At 43.6% G+C, this 8,824-nt stretch overlaps 1 pseudogene; it reads left to right on the forward strand.

Annotated features, from left to right (window-relative positions):
* Positions 1-849: 849 nt before the first annotated feature.
* Positions 850-1,982, forward strand: LOC136465077 (histone-lysine N-methyltransferase ATXR6-like; annotated as a pseudogene).
* Positions 1,983-8,824: the final 6,842 nt, after the last annotated feature.

Consider the following 8,824-nt stretch of genomic DNA (forward strand, 5'->3'; position numbering starts at 1 on the left):
CGGTTTTGAAGGCGATTTTGTCTTTGTCTTTTTTATTTATTTCGGCTGAATCTTTAAAAAATCATAGTAAATCATAGAAAAATCATAAAATAAAAAATCCAATCTTGTTAGACTTCACATGAGTAGATCTATACAGTAAACATATAATATGGTATGCTTTAGTACAAAGTTTTTGCTATAACTTTAAATCTATGCTTTTCTGTAATTAAATGGAATAATTCATAGCTGCAGTTTCTATGGTCCAATTATGGTAAAATTTTTATGGTGGATTAATTATTGTATGCTTAAACTGTAGTAAAAATTTCATACGCATTGGATCATGTATAACTTAGTTATAGGTTTTATTTATGTTTATGCTTGTCAAATATAAATAAATATATAACTAAGCTATACATGATCCAATGAGTATGAAATTTTTACTACAGTTCAATCATACAATAATTAACCCACTATAAAATTTTTATCACAATTAGACCATAGAAACTACAGCTATGAATTATTCTAATTAATTACAGAAAAACATAAATCTAAAGGTACAACAAAAACTTTGAACTAAAGAAAACCATATTATATGTTCACTTTATAGATCTACTCATGTGGAGTCCAACAAAATTAAATTTTTCTATTTTATGATTTTTATATGATTTACTATGTTTTTTTCAAAAATTCAGCCGAAATAAATAAAAAAGAAAAGGATAAAACTGTGTTCAAAACGGCTTATAAGAGGGACATTGAGGTAATATGAACGGTTTCAAAACTTAAAGGAGGTGTTTTGCCTGATTTTGGAGTTTGGCAGAAAAAGAGGAAGTTGAGGTGTAACGTGGACTTTTTCGGACTTATATTACATGGCGCGCGCTGACCATCATCCTCCCGCGCGTCCCCGCCGGCGACTGGTACTGCCCGTCCTGCCGCGCCCCGGCCTCCAAATCCGAATCCGCCGCCTCTGCTTCCACCGTCGCCGGCAAGAAGCCTAAGCGTGTGTATTCTTTCTTTGCGATTTCAGCTGTAAGTAGCCATTTGAGCTTGAGAAATTGCTTCTAGGCTCAATCAATCATCCATCGGCGATTTTTTTATGTCCCGTAGAGTTCCCGCTGGTGCAGACGAAGATCGTGGATGTCTTCAAGGTCCAGGAGGTCGACGCTTGCGGAGCTGAAGAATCGGAAATGTAAGCCTGCCGGCGCGCTGGTGGTGTCGAAGAAGAAGAGGCGGAGGCTGTTGCCCTTCAGCCCGAGCCCGGACCCGGCGCAGCGGCTCCGGCAGATGGCGTCGCTAGCGACGGCGCTGACGGCGACGGGAGCCGCCTTCAGCAACGAGCTGACGTACCAGACCGGCATGGCGCCGCGGTGAGCGAACCGCGCGGTGCTGGAGGCCTGCGGGATGCAGGTGCTGGCCAGGGAGGACGCGGAGACGCTTGCGACGTGGCAGTGGATGATGGCGAGCGGGGAGTGGCCGCCGCTGGTTGTGGCGTACGACCCCGTGGAAGGGTTCACCGTGGAGGCGGACCGCTCCATCTGAGACCTCACCATCATCAGCGAGTACGTCGGCGATGTCGACTTCCTCCGCAACCGGGAGCACGACGACGGCGACAGCATGACGACGCTGCTGTCGGCGGCATTGACGGCACACAGCCTCGTCATCTGCCCCGACCGCCGCAGCAACATCGCGTGATTCATCAACGGCATCAACAACCACACGCCGTGAGTATGCAGCGAGATGTCCCGTTGCGCATTGTAGTGCTGAACGACTGAACCTTGTTGGATTGTTAGGGAGGGGAGGAAGAAGCAGAACGTCAAGTGCGTGCGGTTCGACATGGGCGGAGACTGCCGGGAGCTGCTGGTGGCCAACAGGGACATCTCCAGGGGGAGAGGCTCTACTACGACTACAACGGCTCGGAGCACAAGTACCCCACGCACTATTTCGTGCGATCAAGTGCAGTGGAAGCTCCAGCTCCCCTGTCCGGCTGTCCCTGTGGTGGCTGCTGATCTGCTGTGGTCGGTGGAAGCTAAGCTTGACAAGGGAGGAGGGCGTTGGAGTGGCGGCATGGACGAATGGTCTAATCTCTAATGATGTCCATATCTAAGTGCTCAAATTGGATCTTCTAACGGGGGAAGGGAATTGTAATGTTAGAGGTTCCTGTTGTACAAGATTTTGTATGGATGAACGAACCTTTCATCAGTGTTATGAAAGCAATACCAAAGGCCAAGAAGTGCAAGAGTTCATCTCATACCTCGTTGCATCTGTTTCCAGTGTGGACTTATACTTCCAAAATGACAGTAATAAAGGTAAAGAAGAAACGAAATACTGATGAAAGACTATGGCGGTAAACTGCAGCTACACAAAAAGACTGTGGCGGCAAGTGGAGGCCAGGATCACTGGAACAAGGGCTAGCAATTACCAGAACGAAAATCAGTGACCGGTGGAAGCAACTGACCCAACAGACTGGGCAAGGAAGTGATAGGAGCCGGACCACAATCATAACCTACACTGTCTGGAACGTATGGAAAGAGCGGTACAAACGCGTTTTCGATAACAAAGCACGCAGCACAGAAGAACTCCTAGAAGTGATCAGGAATGATCTTAGGCTATTACTGATGGCTGAGCAGGATTCAGAGGCAAAGTCTGATCAGCATGAATTCCACCCCTTTTTTTCTTTCCCTATTCTCCTTGTAAAGCTACATTTTGTAAACTCTAAACTGTTGCTCCCTACTGAAATGAAACGGCAGAACACCTACTACATTATGCTCGAGAAAAGAAACGAAATACTGACTTAAATACTGCCCTTGCTGTAGTCACATTGGTACAGGTGATGGTTTGGATATGAATGTCTCCAAAACAATACGGGCAAGCGACAACACACTATAGATTTTCAGACTAATTCAGGTGGTATGCTATTCATTTGTAGTTTTAGATAAGAAATCCATGTGAGATGTGGTAAGAAATACATCTGATATATGAATAACAGAAAATGAGTGATGAAGACTTCTAAAATTAGTGTTCGAGTAAAATGGACAGAGTACAACATGCTGCTGTCCATTAAACTTGGTGGACACAAAACAAACATATATTGATGCAAGGCCTACGAGCTCTAAAGTATGGGCAAGACGTACTGTTACAACTGAAAATTAAGGGGACTAAAAGAAAACAAGCATTGGTTGCCACATATGATGCATTTGAATCCCAATGTAAAGAACCGGCAACGATACAATAAGTTAGTCCACGAGCCATACATAGTAAAAGTGCAATTCTCATGAAACAACCCAAAATGTGCCAAAAGAGAAAATATGTTTTTCACCACAAAACTAAGGATACAAAGAATGTGGGTTAGAACCCGAGTTTTTCAGTTTACCAGACCAAAGCGCACAGCGGCATAGAAGATGTTTTTGATGATGTTCTCCCACCAAGATAGCTACTAGGGAGGAGGCAGCTACTCCATGTCCATGTAACCTTCACTTGGTGTATTGCTCAACAGGACGTTATTGAGGGTTATCATGTGAAAAGAATCGATGGCGTCAGGGTGGATGACCAGACGTCCCGGCTCATCAGTAGGGGCGCCAATCATATTCTCTTGGTACAGCATACGAAGAGTTCGGATATCACCTCCCGGGCACACAGTATCCATAAGCTGTGATGCAACGCCCCAGCTTAGAAGGATCAGCAAATGAGAAACATGACTTCTTCATCCTACAGTAAGGCTCACGATCTTGACGCATTTTAATGTAGTGTTCCTCAACCTCGAACAGATTACCAGCGGCCCGAGGTTCAGAAAATCACACAGGCGCTCGCAGTACTTAATGACTTCCTACGCTACCTTAGGGGCGCGGGTGTTGAACGGCATCAGCACTAATTGCTTGTTTTACATAGCATCTCGTGTGTTGTGTATTCGTACTCTGAGGCACTCACTGTGTTTCTTCACTTATACTTAGGTACCAATGACATCTAGTCAATCTCCTGCGTCTCAACTATCTGTAGACTATAAAAAGCTTGCTCTTTTTGTTATGATACATTTTTGATCGGGTCTTTTGTTTTTCTCAAAATCTATACACAAATGCACAATCTTAGGATCTATTCAAAATTTCAAATTCATCACATACTTATTTTTCACTTGAAATCCATTTCATTTCTTGACACATCTTGCCCCGGTTTGTGCTTGTTAAAGCCTGTCTCTAGTACCTAATAGTCAAAGTTCACACTAAACAACAAATGACTATTATGTATTTAGCTTTTATTTATATTGATACATGACCATTGGATTGGTGCTAAGTGGCAACCATCCAAATCAATCCATACAAAATATTCTAATTCAAGATCATTCCACACTTCACCCTATATCATAGTGAGCTAAATATCTACCTTCTATGTTGTTGTAGACTTTTTCATAATCTTACTGTTTACACCAGAATTTGAAAGAAGGATCTCAGAAGCTCGGGAGCTCCCAAGATCATGACAGCAGGGGATCAGTTGCGTGCAGATCGAAACCAGCTGATTCGGATGCAACGCTAGAATCGGCTTTCTTCAGATAGCGCCAACAGATAACGACAGAGGCTATGATCGGCGCTGAGACGAGACATGCTGGACTCTACAAAAAGGGAAAGATTAGAATCCAAGTTATCTTAAATTAGGAATGTTTTCATTATGCCAAAGATTGTATTGAGTCGTACTCGAGTAGGGTTCGTTTTTAGATTCCGGATATAAATACCAAACCCCGGCTATTGTAAAGGACATCAATCAATCAATCAAATACAAGTTAATTACTTTTTTCGGCTCCGGCCACCCCTTAGGAGTAGGAGTAGAGTAGATCTCGGCGAGTTCTTCGGCAAGTACGGCTGCATCGATCCGGTCAACCTCCACTGCTTGTTGTAAGTACCGTCATGGTTTATACCTCTGTTCGTATGGCTGCATCGATCAGGTCGACCCCCACTGCGGCTCTAGGATAAGGTAGTTATCGACTCTTGCCTAATTCAAGTATGGCCTGTGTGATTCTGCCTCACACCCCACTGCTTAAATTGGATCAAGGTCAAGTTATCGGCTCTATCTTAGAGTGACAGTCTTTGGTAGATTCATTAAGTTACCGATATTGCTTATTGCTTTCATTGTTTATCTAATTACAACAATATCACTCTGCCCGATTGAGATTGATCTGGATCAGCCTTATATCTTGTTTAACTCATCGTTTGCTAATCTAAAACTGATATAATCTACATCTTAAGCGATGAGTTATGTTTTTATCGGCTGTTTTGCGTCAATCTTAATCGTGCATAGCGTGCGGTTAAGGCATGTTCGATCTTGAGTAGATCTATCGGTTAGCGAGAACCGTTTCATGACCCGTCATCATGGCCCGTGGGATTCTGCCTCTCACCCCACTGTTGGCACCGTGGAGTGGGGATCGTTGGTTGATAGACCTGTTCCTGAGAAGACATGACCTTAACTGTGCGCTATGCCTGAATCGGCTGTTTAGCCGATATCGAATGCTTTCACGAACAGTTCACATCATGAGATCATTGAAGTAGAGATAAGTTGAAAGATGTGTTAGCCCCATGATCTTGTTATTGTATTATGGCCTGCATGATTCTACCTCATGCCCCACTGATATTAGTAATGAGTTAGGGTCATCGAGTCTATTGTTGTTTCTACGGCCTGCATGATTCTGCCTCATCCCACTGGTCATAGCGATAGATGAGATCTAACATGTTCATTAGATTTATCTTTATTAAATGATTAAGTGATGTTGAATTGTTTCTTTATATAAAAAGGAGTTCGGTTACTCGTAATCATTGGCTCAGTATGGACCGATCATCATTGATATCTTATTGCCATTGATTAATATTCATTTGAATGTTGTTTATCCTGAATGATAACCGATTCTCCTCACACGACCCCATGAGCTCTAACTGACTTATTCTCATGAATGTACTGGAATCGGCTATTTAGCCGATTTCCTTTCATATCGGCTCTCACAGCCGTACATTCGGGACTGTCTGGCAACACCGACAAGTTCCGCCCTTAACTACTGATGAACTTTCTCTCCTTGTCAATTGCAGGGTCAAATTGACTGGCACGCCTCGGGAGGATTGCGCAGGATCGACCACCCCTGCGCTGAAGCTAGGTGGATCTGCTCCATCGAGCGGACCCTTCCGGCTTGCTGCGTGTGTCCTCGGCACAGGACAAAATTTTGTGTCGACACACGTTTCTGGCACGCCTGGTGGGACACTACAATCATCATGGCGGTTCACAACAACGATAACATCCTTGTGGTACATTATGAAGACCTGCCTAATGAAGATAAGGATACCATCAACAAAGCTACGGAAGAACTTCAGAAGAAGTGTTTGTTGTCCTACACCAAAACACATGACAACACAATTATTCAGAAATTTCCACTACCAAGAGTTCTACTACATGGACAGACAGATACGGTCGAAGCTGAAGATAGATGTTTCTTTATGGAAGCCATAGACAAGTCTGTTCATGATGCCATATCAAGCCACAATGAAGCTTTCATTGACGCGTTTCACAATGCCATGAAAGAGGCGATTCATGGATTTCCAGTTGGCCAGGTTGGATCGACTTGTTATACTCAAGGGACTAATCAAGTCGGTACCAGCCATCAAGAAGCAGCACCAGCTGGTAATGGTGACGTCCAAACACTTCAAGGTTCATCTAAACAAACTCCAGGTATTGCTACAAATCAGATACAGTACAATCCTGGACCATCAGTACAGCATGTGCAGCAGCCGGTAGGGCAAATTCAGAACTAGGCCACATACCGTCATCGGCTCAGAAAATAGCACCATCAATTCAAAGGATCCGTAGAGATATAGATCCTTATGTCTATAATCAGAGACTTCAAGCAGCAAGCCAGCAAAGGACCCAACAGATTGAGATTCCACAAGGCTATCACTATGACACAGATTATACCACCCTCCACATGATACCAAATCCAGGATATCAAGGCACGCGGGATTTTAATCCACAGATGGGTCAGCAAGTATCGAGAAATCCAAATTCGTAGGCTGACGAGTTGCTGTTCAAGGTGACCAAGATGATGAAGAATCTGTTCGGTCTGAAGCCAAAAGGAATGACTTTTTTGTACAAACGTCCATATCTAGAATGGTATGATTTGGTCGCTCTTCCTGCAAATTACAGGCTCCCAGAGTTCGCCAAATTTACTAGTCAAGATGGTACAAGCACAATAGAACATGTCAGTCGGTATCTTACACAATTGGGCGAAGCATCAGTTGAAGATGCCCATCGAGTTCATTTCTTCTCCTTGTCTCTATCAGGGCCAGCTTTCACTTGGTTCTCATCATTACCAGTCAACTCCATTGCCAATTGGGCCGACCTGGAGAAGAAGTTTCATACATATTTTTACACCGGGACTGGAGAGAAGAAAATAACCGATTTGACAACCATGAGACAGAGGACTAATGAACCGGGCACTGAGTTTCTTCAGAGATTCTGAGAGACTAAGAATCTGTGTTTCTCATTGAGCTTGGCCGATGATCAGCTAGCTACTTTAGCTGTCCAAGGAATGCTGCCAATGTGGAAAGAAAAGCTGCTAGGACAAGAGTTTCACAACTTGGGACAATTGGCTCAATGGGTAGCAGTGCTCAATAGCCAATTCTAGAGTATGCGCAGAGATACCCAATTCCAGAAGAGCACCACAGTAGCCGAAACTTATGATTCATACTCAATTGAAGATAGCTATGAAGATGAAGAAGAGGAGGTTGTTGTAGCTGAATGGAATTAGGGCAAGAAGATAGTAATGGTGCCAAATCCTTGGGGAGCAGGAGTTAAGGAGAGCTATGACTTTGATGTCTCAAAATCGGACAAGCTCTTTGACTTCTTACTTGAGAAGGGCCAGATCAAGTTGCCCGATGGTCATGTCATGTTGCCCCCTGATCAGTTAAAGAACAAGAAGTTCTGCAAATTCCATAACGCTACTTCTTATTCCACTAATGAATGTAGAATCTTTAGGCAGCATATACAGAGAGCTATTCAGCAAGGGAGGCTCAAATTCGATACACCATGGAAGATGAAAGTCGATGATAATCCTTTCCCAAGAGATCAGAACTTGGTTGATGCTGGGCTATTCAAAGGAAAAACCAAGGTCCTAACATTGACCAAATCGAGAGAAGCTAGGACTGTCGATCCCGAAATGCAAATATCGACTGATGAGTATAGAGAGATTAGAAGACGTCATGCCGAACAAAAGAGCCGATACGAGCAGAGGAAGACGTTGAAAGCAGAGATGTCAAAGCCACAGGTCACATCTCGGATTCTGTTGAATAAATGGCAGTGGCAGAAGGAAAAAGATTATCAACGTTGGTTAAAAGATCAAGCATACCAGCATCAATTAGAAGAAGAGAGGTATGAAAGGGAACAAGCTGAATTACATTAGAATTGTCCCTTCTTTAGGTATTGCTGGAATAAAGGTTTGAAGTTGCCTACCAGACACGACTGTCCAGAATGTAGCAATCAATATCGGGAGTATAGGCAATCTCGAACCAACCACCGGTCTATCCATGCTCAAGATGCAAATCATCATAACAACATGGATCGGTGCTTAAAAAATAAAAGTATTCATGGTCGGCTGGGAAAAAGAGTTGTTGACCAAGACTGGGCTGATCATGAAGAAGGAAGCAACAAGAAAGAATACATTTGGTAGGAAGGCCAATGGTGCCCTAGAGGACTAACAAGGAGCCAGAAGAGAAGGGTGCATCGCCTAAGAAATAAGGAGTTGGAACAGGCTCAGGCATCCAGTAAAACTCAAGTATGGCGTGCCAAGCAAATAGCCGATAGAAAGCAACCATTGGCTAATATTCAA

Source organism: Miscanthus floridulus, chromosome 7, assembly GCF_019320115.1.
Source record: "Miscanthus floridulus cultivar M001 chromosome 7, ASM1932011v1, whole genome shotgun sequence".
Classification (NCBI taxonomy): Eukaryota; Viridiplantae; Streptophyta; class Magnoliopsida; order Poales; family Poaceae; genus Miscanthus; species Miscanthus floridulus.